This window comes from Eschrichtius robustus, chromosome 11, assembly GCF_028021215.1.
Source record: "Eschrichtius robustus isolate mEscRob2 chromosome 11, mEscRob2.pri, whole genome shotgun sequence".
NCBI lineage: Eukaryota > Metazoa > Chordata > Mammalia > Artiodactyla > Eschrichtiidae > Eschrichtius > Eschrichtius robustus.
This window is the reverse complement of record NC_090834.1, coordinates 83,832,037-83,849,878: the sequence shown is the minus strand read 5'-3', so window position 1 is coordinate 83,849,878 and position 17,842 is coordinate 83,832,037. Positions and strand designations below refer to the sequence as shown.

General features: G+C 38.4%; 1 protein-coding gene across 2 annotated transcripts in view; it reads right to left on the bottom strand.

The window, feature by feature from the left end:
• Window positions 1–17,842, bottom strand: part of METTL15 (methyltransferase 15, mitochondrial 12S rRNA N4-cytidine) — a 202,309-nt gene that overhangs the window by 10,572 nt on the left and 173,895 nt on the right. The window lies entirely within an intron of this gene.

Here is a 17,842-nt window from a genome sequence, read left to right as displayed (position 1 = left end):
ACAGGAATCAAATGGGAACTCAGATTCTTTTAACATGAAGTGTACCCTAACATCCCCTTTTTTGAAATACTGAGTGAGCCTAACTTCCCCAGAAGAAAGGCATAACATTTCTGGCGAGTTCTCTGAGAAACACATTCAGGGAAGCCCAGATCAGCATTAGTTCATCTAAACAGAAAAAAACAAAAACCCAAAAAACCCTTATATTATTATATAGGTTTGTAATTTTAAAAATTTCCTTAGGATGTTCTTGAGTTTTTAAGTGTGCCCAAAACAAGGCAACAATTTTAAGATTGTATGTTCACTAAACTATCTCATCTCCTTTTTCCTGATTAGAATTTAAGGAAGTTAAGATGAAATCACATGGTTTAGAGTGATTTCCAGAACCTCTGATTCCATGTCTGGTGTTTATATAACAATCTCATTTTCTGGGAGAAAATGAGTGTGGAATCTTTACTCTAAGCCTGAATAGCCTTTTACTGAGAGATGTTGTAATGGAACCCAAATCACTTTGCATCAAGTTGCAAGAGTTTGGCTTTCTTTCCACATTTCCCTTGGGGAGATGTGCATTGTCAAGCCTAAAGACTGCGCATGTGGTGAAGGCAGCAACTGCCCTGATCTCTTACCCTGGGAACAGTAATGAATACCTTCGGCTTTTGTCCTTTTCGTTCCATTGAAAATAATATATTGTTAGCTCAGGTTATTAGACTGTGCATTTGTCTCTTTTTCATCAGCTTTCTTGATAGTGGGTTTAAAAAAGAAACAGTTGCTACTGCTGCCATTATAAAAAGACTTTTGGGCAGGTACTGATTACATGTTTTTGATTAGGAATCTAGACTCATCCAATGCAGTACATACTGGGCTTTTCCTGACTCACTTGCTAGGAAGGGAGCCCTTTACAGTTTTTTTATGTTCTAAAAATGAATACTTAATATTCTCCAGCTAAGCAAAATGAGGGGACAAGCTTGTGTACAATTAGGAATTAAGGGCTCAGATGGCTAAAATCTTGGGAAATTAAACCCAGATCCTTTTATTTTTTTTCTTTAAAGCTTCTTGAAAAATGTTGAAAGAAGACTGAAAGATTTTTCCATACATTTGTTATTATGCATTTCTTGTAAATACACAATTTTACCGATGACAGGGCAGCGCTCCTTGCTCTCATTCTCAGTCTAGAATGCCCTTTTCCCTCTTCTTACAGTTTATGTCTACTCATCCTTAATACTCACTAAGGTGCAATCTTCTCCAGGAAGCTTCTGCAATGACCTTTTAATAGATATTTTTATCAAACTATTTACTACTCTATACTATTTATCTATTAGCCCTTACTAGGCTGTAAGAAGTCCAGAAACCTTTTCTTATTTTCCTTATATCCCCAGTCCCAGGTCTAGGGCCTGGTGCACAGTAGGTGGCAAAGGGGAAAATCCACTAAATAAGAGATATTCTTCCAGTCCCAGATAAAGATCAAGATGTACCATAAATGGTATTCTGAATGTGGAAATTCATAAAATCCCTGAAATCTTTGTAAGATTTTGTATATACATGCAGATTTATGTGGAGACACTGCAGGGCTTCTATCAAAGGCTCAAATATACCAGGGACTCCAAAGTAGGTAAATTCCTGGTGAAAACATATTGAGTTTACTGAGTTTTCAGCTTACAACTTACCATCTTTAATAATACCACCAAACAAGGCTCTGCATTTATCTAGTTTTGGTTTGTTATATTTTTCTTTAACTCCAGGAATATCACCACTTAGCACCATCAGAAGCGTTGGTTAAAAACCCCCTTTACGCATGACAGCAGAAGTTGGAAACTATAGCAGTGAATATTCAGTCTTCCTCTGACTCACAAGGACTTTCATATTAAAAGAGAAAAGCTTGCTTAGTAACAGGCTGCACTATATATAATAATAGAACACAATTTGTATGTGGAAGCGGTAAGATAGATTTCATTCATAAAAAACACCATGCTTCTGGCTAGATAAATGACTTGAGGTCCCAGAGAGAAATTATCATTTTTAGTTCTGGGATACCCTTATGCTACTTACACTTTTTAAAGTTTAATACATTCACATGTTCAAATGTATTGAGATTTTTAAGCTCGTGAATGAAATTAGCAGTGTGCTGTGGCTGTCAACGTGATGCACTGCAATTCCTCCTCAGTGGTAGGGTTTAAAAATTAATTCAGCTCTTGCACCTGTTTGTCAGCATTCGTCTGTCGAATTTCTATCACATTTAATAAGTCTCTGTGACGCAACTCGTGTCCTTTTGCCTGGGCTCCTTTAATGTAGGGTTAAATTCTCACCCACCTGAAATTCAAGTAATATTACAAATTTCATATTGTTAATTAAAATCTGTGAACTTCAGTGGTTCTGGATAAAATTGGCTTTACTCAGTGAGGTTCTTTTGAAACTTCTTCAGAGTTTCATCTAATCCCCAACTCCTACCAGGTTAAGTCTGATGACAACATGATCTCACTCTGGGTGGCTGAGATTTACAAATCCTCCTACAATAGGGAAAACATCGAGTTGTAGGCTTGAACAAAAAAGGTAACAAGGAACATTACCTACTGAGAAGAAATAAAAAAGATGGCTCAGAATTAAATTAAAAGAATATCAAATTAAAGGATTGATATTTTTCTCACATTATTTTTCAATAAAGCTAATTCTATACTACCTGTGTCTTAAAATGCTTAGCATAGATGGGGTAGCTCAAAATGAATCATGATTCCTATTACCTATTTAGGTAGTCAACTTTAAATTTACTTATTGCATCTTCAAACCAGGATTGAGGACTATTTGCCAGATACTGTGAACACAAAGCAGTCTAAGCAGGAAGTTCCAGCATATTAAAGACCCATAATAAGATACTTCATTTGAACCTTTAGGAATAGTCTATAGGGCATGCAGTACTACTCTCAGTTGGGCCAGTCACACTTTCCAGAGCTGGGAGAAGGTAACAGGAAAAGATATTTAACAATGCCCTCTTTTTCTTGTGAGGTTAGCACATACGCATAATTAATCCTCATGCTCCAAGGTAAAGTTGTTTGCCCTCCTGTAGCATACTTAATCTGCAATGGAACACTTCTCAACTGTATCGAAATTATTTTAAAAAATTTAAAACTTAAATATTTCTGCCACTGAAATATAAGCTTCCAGAAGTCAGGATCGTGTGTTACTCCCAGAAGGCAGGGATTATGTGTTTTCCTCATTTTTCTCATAACAGGCTTGATGAAAGACTAATAGACTGTCTTACTGAGTTAAAGAATAGATGATTAATTTCTCCAAAGGCCTATAGCACATGGATTTTAATTAAATCATAGATTGTAAGTATCTCCTTTTTCTCCCTACCATATCCCAATCTAATAGTGAACCCCTCCCCCCGCTCATCTTTTATTTTTCTGCCTGCTCTATCCTACTAAACTGTTCTAGGAGCAGTGCTTTGGATAATGTCCAGTGAAGGCTATTGGTTTCTAGAAGAATGTATGTTCATTCTGAAAAACAATGTTTCAAGGACTAAAGGCATATATATATGCCATTAATCTCACCTAGGGGATTTAGCCTATAAAGGAAATAACCCTCTCGGCTCCAAAATCCCTTAAATATGCATAAAAGCATTTATTAATTATATAGCTTTCAATAATAGCCTCCACTAGGAGGTAAGCCAAATATCTAATAATGATGATATAATAAAATAAATTATGGTATTTCTTACTGATACTTAGTATACTGAGATAAAAAATGAGTAACATGATAAAACACTAAGTGAATGAACTCCAAAATTATATCCTTCAACCATTTCAACTCAAAAAATGCAATAATAAATAAAAATAAAGAGATAAAGAGAATATGCAAGATTATATGTGTGCTATGGTGGTAGAGTGGTATTACAGGTTTTTAAAGTTTTCACTTGAATTTCTTAATGTTGTATGACATAAATGGGAATGCTTTTATAATAAAGAAAATTTTACATTTTTTCTATGATCATGAATTTTAATTATTTTTACATGTATTTGTGAAGAAGATTCTATCAACAACTAGATAAGGTAAATTCTTCATATTGATTAGCTTTTGTCAAATTCTATCATATGCCTAGCACAAGGGTAGGTAGTTTTAAAATGTAATTTCTAATCATCACAGCAATCTTATAAGTTAGGAAGCATTGTCCTTATCTTAAAGAGGATTGGAATGATTATGTAACTTGTCCAATTTCACACATCTAGTAAACAGCAGGGCTAAAATTTGAATCCAAGTTTTTGTATAACTCCAAAATGAATTTCTTTTTCCATTACTCAGTGACACAATAGAATGAAGAGACATGAACCCTGACTAATAACACAAACAGGTAAGCAATATAGCAATACAGCATACTGGCTTGTTAATTTAAGTCTGTCATCAAAGTCCATTTTCCATCTAAAGAGTACAGAGATGAAGTCAACAACTTATAAATCCTACCTGCTAGATTATCATTCTCAGCTTCAAATTCTGAGATAGGTCTGAAGCACACAGGACTCTAGATCTTAATCTAGAGATTAGCTTTCCAGTGGACTTTACATAAATGTTCACATTCTTTTTTTTTTTAAATAAGAAATTGTAGTACCTTCAACATCATTGCCATGATGCTGTCTCTAAAACATTTCACTGAATAATAATAATTGGGCAACAGAGATCTTCATTCAACAATAATAATTTATATTTGTTTAACAATAACCCACATTCTCTTTTCAAAATCCAAGCCTATAGCTTATTGTGTGAGGGCTAACTTGTCACCTGGTTAGTGAGATTTGATTCACCTTGAATGAGTTGGCAGCCAGCCCATCTTTAGAGTTCTTTAACTGATGAAGAAAAGGGGGGAAAGGTAAAGTAACAGCAGGAAATAATGTTTTCAATAAAAAAGGGATGCCTTCCCCAGTCTTGGCCTTTCCTCACACTGCTTCTCAAGCTTCAGGTTCCTAGTTCATTGACTGCTACATCTCTGCCTGCTGACATCTTAACCACCCCTTCAAAAAGCAAGACAGCTGCTGCTTGTATAGGAAATCTCTCCTGGTGAATCCATTATAAAATTTTTTACAGCATTTGTTCTATTCACTCAAATGCATTTACTCACTCAATAACCTGCTCACTCACTTATTTTTATGTGTTCATTCAACAAAACTTAAAAAAAAAAAAGTCTACGAGAGATGAGTCTCTATTGGGCATTTAAAATACATTGTCTGATTTAGTTATCCAAGAATCCTGTGAGGTAGCTATTATCATTCATATTTTTCAGATTAAGAAACAGAGATTTAGAGAAGGTAATAAATGCCCAAATTTACAAGGCTAGTAAATGACAGAGCCACTTCAAATCTCCCTGATTGAATAGTTCTTGCTTCCTCTAACCTAGTCTTTTGTTCTTTAACTCATTCGCTAGGAAATGGGTGCTGAGGCCACTCTGGTAAAGTTAGATATGGTTACTCTACACTTGAAGAGCTCACACAGTCTACGAAGGAGACAGAGTGTAATGAAGTAAATGCTCCTTAGATAAATGAACAACATGCGGGAAAAGTGAGCAACTTCAGGAAGATGGCGAAAAGGAGAGTTCAGGAAAGCTCTAAAGTAATGTCTAGTCTTGAAAGAAGTAGATACATTTTTTTTTCTTTTTTTGAGGGGAGGGAGGAGAAGTGAGGAATGACATATCTTGCAGAGAGAGATCACATACAAAAGGACGGAAGTAAGAAAGCAGAAAGTGGGTCCTGGGACCATGAATGGTAAGCAGTTTGGTGTAGACATGGAGTGGGTGTGGGGGAAAGGTGGTGAAGAAATTAGGTTAAAAAGATAGGCAAAAGCCAGATCATGAAGGGACTTGGTTTTCATCTTAAGGAGTTTAGGTTTTGTCTTACAGATAATAGGGAACCTACTAAGGATTTTTAGGAGAGGTGTGATAGTAAGAGAGTTGTATTTTATAAATATAACTCTGGTAGAGCTTGAGATGGTGGGGTTCGGAGAGACAAGGTATAGAAGTTAGAAGACTAAGGTAAATATTCTGGCAAAGATAATAAAGGCTTAAAATAAAGCAATGACAGTGGAAATCGGGGTGGGGGGACACAAAGATTTAGGGAGGCAGAATTTAAATGTCTTAGTGATACACATTTTCACTTCATATTAATGTTGATTTGAGGGTTTTGATTTGGGCTTTTGGGTAAATGTGGTTAGGTGCATTAGAAACAAAAAAAGATGCAGGGTCAGTGGCACTAAGCAAGGTGAGATTTGGAACACTGAGCTTTATATGCTTGTGGGATAAATAGTTGATATGTTCAGAAAGTAGTGGCATATATTGGTCTAGAGTTCAGAAGAAAGATTTGAGTTGCGCATGGGCATACAGATGATATCAAATCTGTAGAAATGGATGTAGATGCCCAGCATCATATGCACAGTGAATCAAGGACCAGGGATTGGGCTTCCCTGGTGGCGCAGTGGTTGAGAGTCTGCCTGCCAATGCAGGGGACGTGGGCTCGAGCCCTGGTCTGGGAAGATCCCACATGCCGAGGAGCAACTGGGCCCATGAGCCACAACTACTGAGTCTGCGCGTCTGGAGCCTGTGCTCCACAACAAGAGAGGCTGCGATAGTGAGAGGCCCGCGCACCGCGATGAAGAGTGGCCCCCGCTTGCCGCAACTAGAGAAAGCCCTTGCACAGAAACGAAGACCCAACACAGCTAAAAATAAATAAATAATTAAAAAAAAAAAAGAACCAGGGATTGAACTCCCAGCAAACAATAACATTTAAGGCAAAAGCAAAGGAAGAAAAATTAGTACTGAAAAAGTACAAGCAGAGAGGCAGGAGGGAGAATATGTCATCATAGGAGTCAAGGGGGGAGAGGGGAATGGTAAAATATGAGATAAAGGAAATGGAAAAATATTCTGCCTCATTTTAGAATTATTTGCTTAGATGTCAACATCCCACTACAGTTTAGACTTCTTATGAACATATAATAAGGATATATATAATATGTGGCATATATAAATTTTTCAAAGATATATATTATATATACAGATAGAGATATAGATATGTATCTTTTTAAAAAATTACTGAAAGAAAAAGAAAGTAGAAAAAGGGAAGTCATCAAAAGGAAAGAATACAAAATATTAGAATTAAAAGAGCAGTGTTTATCCTCATCTACTCATATTTCAATGTTTTAGCAGCAAAGGTTAGTCAACCACTAGAGCGGTATAGCTAACAGATACACTAAATTGATGCTTGCAATTATCAAGATTATGCTATAAAATGTCACAAAAATAGGGCAATGAGAATTAAACTTACTAATAGAACACAAATCATGACATGAAACATGAAATGTAAAAACAATGGGACTGAATGAAGCAATACCTAAGAGAGGAGAAGAGAAAATACTAGTGATAAAGTAAGATGCAGGAGGGCCTCAGTGCCTTTGTTGATGCTTAGTTTCTTTGTCTTGAGAACGCTTCTCCTAGACTTGTCACTTGGCTACTTATTCTTCTAGATTTTGCTTAAAGGCTACTTCTTCAGGGAAGCCTTCCTGAAACCCCTAAACCAGGCTAGGTCCCCATACTGTACTCTCTGTAAACCTTGTAAATTTATACTAAACCCCATATGTTAATACTAAACCCTATATGTTTTCTTCATAACACTTATACAATTTATAATTATCTATTTATTTGAATGATTATTTGCTTATTAACTGTTTCTCCCTCTGAGGCCTGGAAAGATTAAATAACTTGGCAAAGTTACACAACCACTAAGTAGCAAAACTAGGACTTGCATGCAGCTCTGCCTGACTCTAAAGCCTATATTCTCTTGTCATGCCACATTGCCATAATGAAGATGAAAGATGAACAAACTGCTATAGTAGTTTAAATCAAAGGTCATACCCAACTTGGGAGATCAAGGATGGAATAATTAAAAATATAAAGTGTCATTTAAGTTGGGCTATAATGGTGGAGAGGTTTTCAACCAGTGGAGATGGAAGGAGAGTTTTTTTTTTTTTCCAGGTAGAAGACATAGCACAATAAAAAACATAAGCAAAATATGTATAAGGCATGCTTGGAGGGAAAAGAATAGAACAGTTAGGCAAGAATACAGATGATGCTGAGAGAAGCGTGAAAAGAATGTCTTGGACCAGAGAATGGACCCAAATATATTATATCAAGCTTAGGAGTCTGGGATTAAATGTATCAGCAAAGGACAGCCATTGAAAGTTTTTGAACAAGTAAATGACATGATTAGTAAAGCCGTGATGTCCTACGGGGTTGACTGGAGGTTAAAGAATGGAACAAAGTCTACTCAAATAACTTAAGATAAAAAACAATCATTAAAAGGAAATGTATGAATCACAGGAAGTCAATTACAGGAAATAGCACTAGGCCTTAAAGGAACTAGAAAGCTATCAGACAAGCGCTCCTTCCACACATGTGTTTGTGCATGCATTTGTTTCTGTGTGTTTCTCTGAACATCTCCATTTTCTAGATGTCTGTTCTTTCTGCAAACTAATCTCCTTCACTCTGTTCTTGGTTCCCAGTTCTCCTAACTATGGCTTTCACCTTGCTCTTGATTGAAAGAGAGGCAAATCTGGTCCTAATTCTACATCCAATACCATATAATTATAGATTCTGGTTTTCTTGGCTCAGAAAACTATTAAAAAACACCTTTATTGGAGTGTAATTGCTTTAAAATGGTGTGTTAGTTTCTGCTGTATAACAAAGTGAATCATCTGTATGTATACATATATCCCCATATCCCCTCCCTCTTGCATCTCCCTCCCACACTCCCTATCTCACCCCTCTAGGTGGTCACAAAGCACCGAGCTGATCCCCCTGTGCTATGCAGCTGCTTCCCACTAGCTACCTATTTTCCATTTGGTAGTATATATATGTCAATGCTACTCTATCACTTTGTCCCAGCTTACCCTTCCCACTCCCCATGTCCTCAAGTCCATTCAGTATGCCTGCGTCTTTATTCCCGTCTTGCCCCTAGGTTCTTGAGAACCAATATTTTTTTTTTAGATTCCATTTATATGTATTAGCATATGGTACTTGTTTTTCTCTTTCTGACTTATTTCACTCTGTATGACAGACTCTAGGTCCAACCACCTCACTACAAATAACTCAGTTTTGCTTCTTTCTATGGCTGAGTAATATTCCATTGTATATATGTGCCACATCTTCTTTATCCATTGACCTGTCATGGACACTTAGGTTGCTTCCATGTCCTGGCTATTGTAAATAGTACTGCAATGAACATTGTAGTACATGACTCTTTTTGAATTATGGTTTTCTCAAGGTATATGCCAAGTAGTGGGATTGCTGGGTCATATGGTAGCTCTATTTTTAGTTTTTAGGCAACCTCCATACTGTTCTCCATAGTGGCTGTATTAATTTACATTCCCACCAACAGTGCAAGAGGGCTCCCGTTTCTCCACACCCTCTCCAGCATTTATTGTTTGTAGATATTTGATGATGGCTATTCTGACCGGTGTGAGGTGATACCTCATTGTGGTTTTGATTTGCATTTCTCTAATGATTAGTGATGTTGAGCATCCTTTCATGTGTTTGTTGGAAATCTGTATATCTTCTTTGGAGAAATGTCTATTTAGGTTTTCCGCCCATTTTGGGTTGGGTTGTTTGTTTTTTTGACATTGAGCTGCCTGAGCTGCCTGTATATTTTGGAGATTAATCCTTTGTCAGTTGCTCCATTTGCAAATATTTTCTCCCATTCTGAGGGTTGTCTTTTTGTCTTGTTTATGGTTTCCTTTGCTGGGCAAAAGCTTTTAAGTTTCATTAGGTCCCATTTGTTTATTTTTGTTTTTATTTCCATTTCTCTAGGAGGTGGGTCAAAAAGGATCTTGCTGTGATTTATGTCACAGAGTGTTCTGTCTGTTTTCCTCTAAGAGTTTTACAGTGTCTGGCCTTACATCTAGGTCTTTAATCCATTTTGAGTTTATTTTTGTGTATGGTGTTAGGGAGTGTTCTAATTTCATTCTTTTACATGTAGCTGTCCAGTTTTCCCAGCACCACTTACTGAAGAAGCTGTCTTTTCTCCATTGCATATTCTTGCCTCCTTTGTCAAAGATAAGTTGACCATATGTGTATGGACTTATCTCTGGGCTTTCTATCGTGTTCCACTGATCTATATTTCTGTTTTTGTGCCAGTACCATACTGTCTTGATTACTGTAGCTTTGTAGTATAGTCTGAAGTCAGGGAGCCTGATTCCTCCAGCTCCATTTTCCTTTCTCAACATTGCTTTGGCTATACGGGATCTTTTGTGTTTCCATACAAATTGTGAAACTTTTTGTTCTAGTTCTGCGAAAAATGCCATTGGTAGTTTGATAGGGATTGCTTTGGATCTGTAGATTGCTTTGGGTAGTATAGTCATTTTCACAATGTTGATCCTTCCAATCCAAGAACATGGTCTATCTCTCCATCTGTTTGTATCACCTTTAATTTCTTTCATCACTGTCTTATAGTTCTTTGCATACAGGTCTTTTGTCTCCTTAGGTAGCTTTATTCCTAGGTATTTTATTCTTTTTGTTGCAATGGTAAACGGGAGTGTTTCCTTAATTTCACTTTCAGATTTTCATTATTAGTGTATAGTAATGCAAGAGATTTCTGTGCATTAATTTTGTATCCTGCTGGTTTACCAAACTCATTGATTGGCTCTAGTAGTGTTCTGGTAGCATCTTTAGGATTCTCTACGTATAGTATCATGTCATCTGCAAACAGTGACTGTTTTACTTGTTTACAATTTGGATTCCTTTTATTTCTTTTTCTTCTCTGACTGCCGTGGTTAAAACTTCCAAAACTATGTTGAATAATAGTGGCAAGAGTGGGCAACCTTGTCTTGTCCTGATCTTAGAGGAAATGGTTTCAGTTTTTCACCATTGAGAATGATGTTGGCTGTGGGTTTCTTATATATGGCTTTTATTATGTTGAGGTAGGTTCCCCCTATGCCTATTCTGGAGAGTGTTTATCAGAAATGGATATTGAATTTTGTTGAAAGGTTTTTCTGCATCTATTGAGATGATCATATGGTTTTTATCCTTCAGTTTGTTAATATGGTGTACCACATTATTGATTTGCATATATTGAAGAATCCTTGAATTCCTGGGATGAACCCCACTTGATCATGCTGTATGATCCTTTTAATGTGTTGTTGGATTCTGTTTGCTAATATTTTGTTGAGGATTTTCGCATCTATGTTCATCAGTGATAATGGCCTGTAGTTTTTTTTTTTGTGACATCTTTGTCTGGTTTTGGTATCAGGGTGATGGTGGCCTCGTAGAATGAGTTTGGGAGTGTTCCTCCCTCAGCTACATTTTGGAAGAGTTTGAGAAGGAAAGGTGTTAGCTCTTCTCTGAGTGTTTGATAGAATTCACCTGTGAAGCCATCTGGTCCTGGGGTTTTGTTTGTTGGAAGATTTTAAATCACAGTTTCAATTTCAGTGCTTGTGATTGGCCTGTTCATATTTTCTATTTCTTCCTGATTCAGTCTTGGAAGTTTGAGCTTTTCTAAGAATTTGTCCATTTCTTCCAGACTGTCCATTTTATTGGCATACAGTTGCTTGTAGTAATCTCTCACGATCTTTTGTATTTCTGCAGTGTCAGTGGTTACTTCTCCTTTTTCATTTCTAATTCTATTGATCTGAGTCTTCTCCCTTTTTCTCTTGATGAGTCTGGCTAATGGTTTATCAATTTTGTTTATCTTCTCAAAGAACCAGCTTTTAGTTTCATTGATTTTTGCTATTGTTTCCTTCATTTCTTTTTCATTTATTTCTGACCTGATCTTTATAATTTCTTTCCTTCTGCTGGCTTTGGGGTTTTTTTGTTCTTCTTTCTCTAATTGCTTTAGGTGTAAGTTTAGGTTGTTTATTTGAGATTTTTCTTGTTTCTTGAGGTAGGACTGTATTGCTATAAACTTCCCTCTTAGGACTGCTTTTGCTGCATCCCACAGGTTTTGGGTCTTCGTGTTTTCATTGTCATTTGTTTCTAGGTATTTTTTGATTTCCTCTTTTACTTATTCAGTGATCTCTTGGTTATTTAGTAGTGTATTGTTTAGCATCCACGTGTTTGTATTTTTTACAGTTTTTCCCTGTAATTGGTATCTAGTCTCATAGCACTGTGGTCAGAAGAGATACTTGATACGATTTCAATATTCTTAAATTTACCAAGGGTTGATTTGTGACCCAAGATATGATCTGTCCTGGAGAATGTTCCATGAGCACTTGAGAAGACAGTGTATTCTGTTGTTTTTGAATGGAATGCCCTGTAAATATCAATTAAGGCCATCTTGTCTGTGTCATTTTAAGCTTGTGTTTTCTTATTTATTTTCATTTTGGATGATCTGTCCATTGGTGAAAGTGGGGTGTTAAAGTCCCCTACTATTATTGTGTCACTGTTGATTTCCCCTTTTATGGCTGTTAGCATTTGCCTTATGTATTGAGGTGTTCCCATGTTGGGTGAATAAATATTTATAATAGTTATATCTTCTTCTTGGAATGAGCCCTTGATCATTATGCAGTGTCCTTCTTTGTCTCTTGTAATAGTCTTTATTTTAAAGTCTATTTTGTCTGATATGAGAATTGCTACTCCAGGTTTATTTTGATTTCCATTTGCATGGAATATCTTTTTCCATCCCCTCACTTTCAGTCTGTATGTGTCCCTAGGTCTGAAGTGGGTCTCTTGTAGACAGCATATATACCAGTCTTTTTGTATCCATTCAGCCAGTCTATGTCTTTTGGTTGGAACATTTAATCCATTTACATTTAAGGTGTTTATCGATATGTATGTTCCTATTCCCATTTCCTTAATTGTTTTGGGTTTGTATTTGTAGGTCTTTTCCTTCTCTTGTGTTTCCTGCCTAGAGAAGTTCCTTTAACATTTGTTGTAAACCTGGCTTGGTGGTGCTGAATTCTCTTAACTATTGCTTGTCTGTAAAGGTTTTAATTTCTCTGTCGAACCTGAGTGAGATCTTTGCTGGGTAGAGTAATCTTGGTTGTAGGTTTTTCCCTTTCATCAATTTAAATATGTCTTGCCACTCCCTTCTGGCTTGCAGAGTTTCTGCTGAAAGATCAGCGGTTAACCTTATGGGGATTCCCTTGTATGTTATTTGTTGTTTTTCCCTTGTTGCTTTTAATATTTTTTCTTTGAATTTAATTTTTGATAGTTTAGTTAATAAGTGTCTTCACATGTTTCTCCTTGGATGTATCCTGTATGGGATCCTCTGTGCTTCCTGGACTTGAATGACTATTTCCTTTCTCATATTAGGGAAGTTTTCAAGTATAATTTCTTCAAATATTTTCTCAGACCCTTTTCTTTTCTCTTCTTTTGGGACCCCTCTAATGGGAATGTTGGTGCGTTTAATGTTGTCCCAGAAGTCTCTGAGACTGTCCTCAATTCTCTTCATTCTTTTTTCTTTATTCTGCTCTGTGGTAGTTATTTCTACTATTTTATTGTCCAGGTACTTATCCATTCGTCTGCCTCATTTATTCTGCTATTGATTCCTTCTAGAGAATTTTTAATGTCATTTATTGTGTTGTTCATCATTGTCTCTTTGCTCTTTAGTTCTTCTAGGTCCTTGTTAAAGGTTTCTTGTATTTTCTCCATTCTATTTCCAAGATTTTGGATCATCTTGACTATCACTGTTCTGAATTCTTTTTCAGGTAGACTGCCTATTTCCTCTTCATTTGATTGGTCTGGTGGGTTTTTACCTTGTTCCTTCATCTGCTGCATATTTCTCTGTCATCTCATTTTGCTTAACTTACTGTGTTTGGGGGTCTTTTCACAGGCTGCAGTTTAGCAGTCCTCATTGTTTTTGGTGTCTGTCCCAAGGGGCTGAGGTTAGTTCAGTTGGTTGTGTAGGGTTCCTTGTGGAGGGGACTGGTGTCTGTGTTCTTGTGGGTGGGACTGGATCTTGTCTTTCTTGTGGGCAGGGCCACATCCAATGATGTGTTTGGGGGTGTCTGTGAACTTAGTATGATTTTAGGCAGGTTCTCTGCTAATGGGTTGGGTTGTGTTCCTGTCTTGTTAGTTATTTGGCATGGGGCGTCCAGCACTGGAGCTTGCTGGCCATTTGGTGGAGCTGGGTCATAGTGCTGAGACAGAGATCTCTGGGAGAGCTCTCGCCAATTGATATTATGTGGGGCTGGGAGGTTTCTGGTGGTCCACTGCCCTGGACTCAGCTCTCCTACTTTGGAGGCTCAGGCCTGACACCTGGCCGGAGAACCAAGACCCTGTCAGCCACACAACTCAGAAGAAAAGGAAGAAAAAAAAGGAAGAAAAATAATAATAATAAAATTTTTAAAATAATAATTTAAAAAAGAGAGGAACCAAACCAATAAACAAATCTACCAATGATAACAAGCACTAAAAACTAAACTAAGATAAACATGATAATCAGAAACAAATCAGTCACAGACAGCCAAGCCCAAGTCTACAGTTGCTCCCAAAGTCCACTGTTTCAATTTTGGGAACATTCGTTGTCTATTCAGGTATTCCATGGATGCAGGGTATATCAAGTTGATTGTGGGGATTTAGTCTGCTGCTCCTGAGGCACGGAGAAATTTCCCATTCTCTTCTTTGTTTGCAGAGCTCCTGGGGTTCAGTTTTGGTTCTGGCCCTGCCTCAGCGTGTAGGTTGCCCTCAGGCGTCTGCTCGCCACCCAGACAGGAGGGGGTCAAAGCAGCGGATGATTAGGGCTTCCTTGTTCTCTCAGGCTGGGGAGAGGGAGGGATACAGTAGTCATAACTGGAATGCAGGGCAAGCCTGTGGCGACAGAGGCCAGTGTGCCATTGCAACAGCCTGAGGCGTGTCGCATGTTCTCCTAGGGAAGTTGTCCCTGGATCTTGGGACCCTGGCAGTGGCATTCTGCATAGGCTCCTGGGGGTGGGGGGGGGGGAATGTGGGTAGTGACCTGTGCTTGCACACGGGATTCTTTGTGGCTGCAGCAGCTGTGTTAGCGTTTCATGCCCATCTCTGGGGTCTGAGCTGATAGCTGCGGCTCATGCCCGTCTCTGGAGCTCACTTAGGTGGTGCTCTGCCTTCTGTGGGCACAAGGAGAAGGAATCCCCTCTCTTCATGGACCCCGAAACAATGGTCTCTTGCCTCTTCGGCAGGTCCAGACTTCTTCCCAGACTCCCTTCTGGCTAGCTGTGGCGCACTAGCCCCCTTCAGGCCGTCTTCATGCAGCCAACCCCAGTCCTCTCCCTGGGATCTGACCTCCGAAGACTGGGCCTCAGCTCCCAGCCCCAACCCACCCTGGTGGGTGAGCAGACAAGCGTCTCAGGCTGGTGAGTGCTGGTTGGCACCGATCCTCTGTGCGGGAGTCTCTCCGCTTTGCCCTCTGCACCCCTGTTGCTGTGCTCTCCTCTGTGGCTCCGGTTTCCCCCCTGCTCACCCTCCATCTCCGCCAGTGAAGCGGCTTCCTAGTGTGTGGAAACTTTTCCTCTTTCACAGCTCCCTCCCAGAGGTGCAGGTCCCGTCCCTATTCTTTTGTTTCTGTTTTTTCTTTTTTCTTTTGCCTACCCAGGTACGTGGGTATTTTCTTGCCTTTTGGGAAGTCTGAGGTCTTTCGCCAGCATTCAGTAGGTGTTCTTTAGGAGTTGTTCCACATGTAGATATATTTTTGATGTATTTGTGGGGAGGAAGGTGATCTCCACGTCTTACTCCTCTGCCATCTTGAAGGTCCCCCCGGCTCAAATTTTTGAGACAAGTATCTATTTCCATGACTCTTTAATCAGCTGCTTCTGGGGTAACCTGGTATAGTAAACATGGTTATGTAGGTCCTACCCTTTCTTTATCAGGTATTGGGAGTTGGTAGGGAATCTATGCAATTGCAAGGAAAGAGCGTGTAGGCTGGGCAGACACTCCAAAATATGTGTAACCGATGGATTTGAGTGAGGAGCGTGAAAGCAGGTAGATCTTTAAGGAGGCTATTGTAATAGTCTAAACAAGGGATAAACAGCGGTAGTGATAGGGGTGGAAAAGAGAGGAGTGAATCAAGAGCCGGGATCAGCATAGAATTTAAAAACTGATCACATGGAAAATTGTGGGTGGGGGGCTTAGAAAGAAATGATTCAAAGATATCTCTGAAGTTTCCATGCTGTAGGCTAGAAAAATGCCTTTTATAGTTTCATAAAACATTAGAGATTGGGAGGTCGAATTCACTCTCCTTTTACAACTGAGACCAGAGTGAAAAATGACTTGTCTTGAATAACAGTCAATTAGTGGCAGAGTAGGGAATTAAGAGTCAGGGAATTTAGACTTGGACAGTGGGTGGTGATAAAAATCTGGACCTTGGTGGGGTGGGACGGTACTCCAAGATTCCCAAGGAAATGGACAAGAACAATATTGCATGAGAAGAGTTAAAGATGCAAATGAACGATACCTGTGTTAGTAACGGAAAGATGGAAGAGTAAGAAAATTGGGCCCTGAATGGTAAAAGATGAAGCAGAATCTGGTCAGGACTAGGGTTAGCCGTAGTTAGGCAGGTATAGAACGTGAAAGAAATCAAGTTAGTTGGGAACCAAGAACAGCCTAAATAGGAGGCTCATTAGTCATCAGTGGTAGTGTGAGTCAAAAGCCAGATCTGCATGGTCAGCCAGCTGGTTGGCAGCAACTGAATGGAAGTCAGGTACTATCATTAGCACAACAAACACAGGAAGGAAAAAAGGTTTTGTTGGAGAAAATAATTAATTTGCCCTATTATCCATTTTGACATTGGGGTACTAACAAGAAATTCAGGTAGAAATGTCCTGCAGGCCACTGGAAATGTGGGAGTAGAGCTTAGAAATGTGATCTGAGCCAGAGCCATGTCTGTCTGTCTGTCTATGTATCTAACTATGTGTCTATCTATCTATGTATCTATCTATGTATCTATCTATGTATCTATCTATGTATCTATCTATCTATCTATCTATCATCTATCTATCTATCTATCTATCTATCTATCTATCTATCTATCTATCTATCTATCTTTCTATCTGATGAACCTGCTAAGGCTGACACTATAGAGAGAAGGAAAGAAGTTTCAATAGAAGTAGTCTTATATTTGGTGGTAGGTGGGAGGATCTCAAAACAAGGCCATTTGTCTTGGACAGAGAAGCAATTTCACTGCCACTGGAAATTCTGGGAAACTGTAAATTTTATCATGCTTTGGTGACACACTAGAACTGTTATACAATAGTTATACAATGAATCTCTCAATACCTGTTTACAATAGGTAGGCACAAATAGATCTTTTTTTTTTTTTTGCCTTTGGCTGCACAGCGTGGCATGTGGAATCTTAGTTCCCTGACCAGGAATCGAACCCATGCCCCCTGCAGTGGAAGTGCAGAGCCCTAACCACTGGACATCCAGGGAATTCCCAAATAGACCTTTTTTTTAAAGGCAAATAGACACAAATAAACCTTTCTTTTAAAGGCAACCCCCCCCCCCAAAACAAAAAACTTACCACTAGTTATGGACTTTTTCAGGAACTACTTTTTCTTTGAAGCATTATTTCAATAATTATGACTCTGAGGGGGCGTCTATTACATGAGTGTATGTTTACTAAAACATACAGTAAAAGCACATATACGTAGAAGACATGAGGCAGTAAAAATAGATTAAAAGATCTGAGTAAGCAGAAACTAGTAACCCTAAAAAAAAAGTTAATCATAGAAGTTGGAGATAAAGAGTAGCCAAACCAAAATAATGACAATTTACGAGAGCACAGAGCCAAAGCTGTTTCCTGTTGAGGCTACAACGTGATAGTCTAGTGTGAAGTTGTGTAGTATCCTGAACAGCTCCTGAGTCATCTTCTAGTCTCTCAGAGACCAGGCTATGTCGCTTAGATAACTTTCT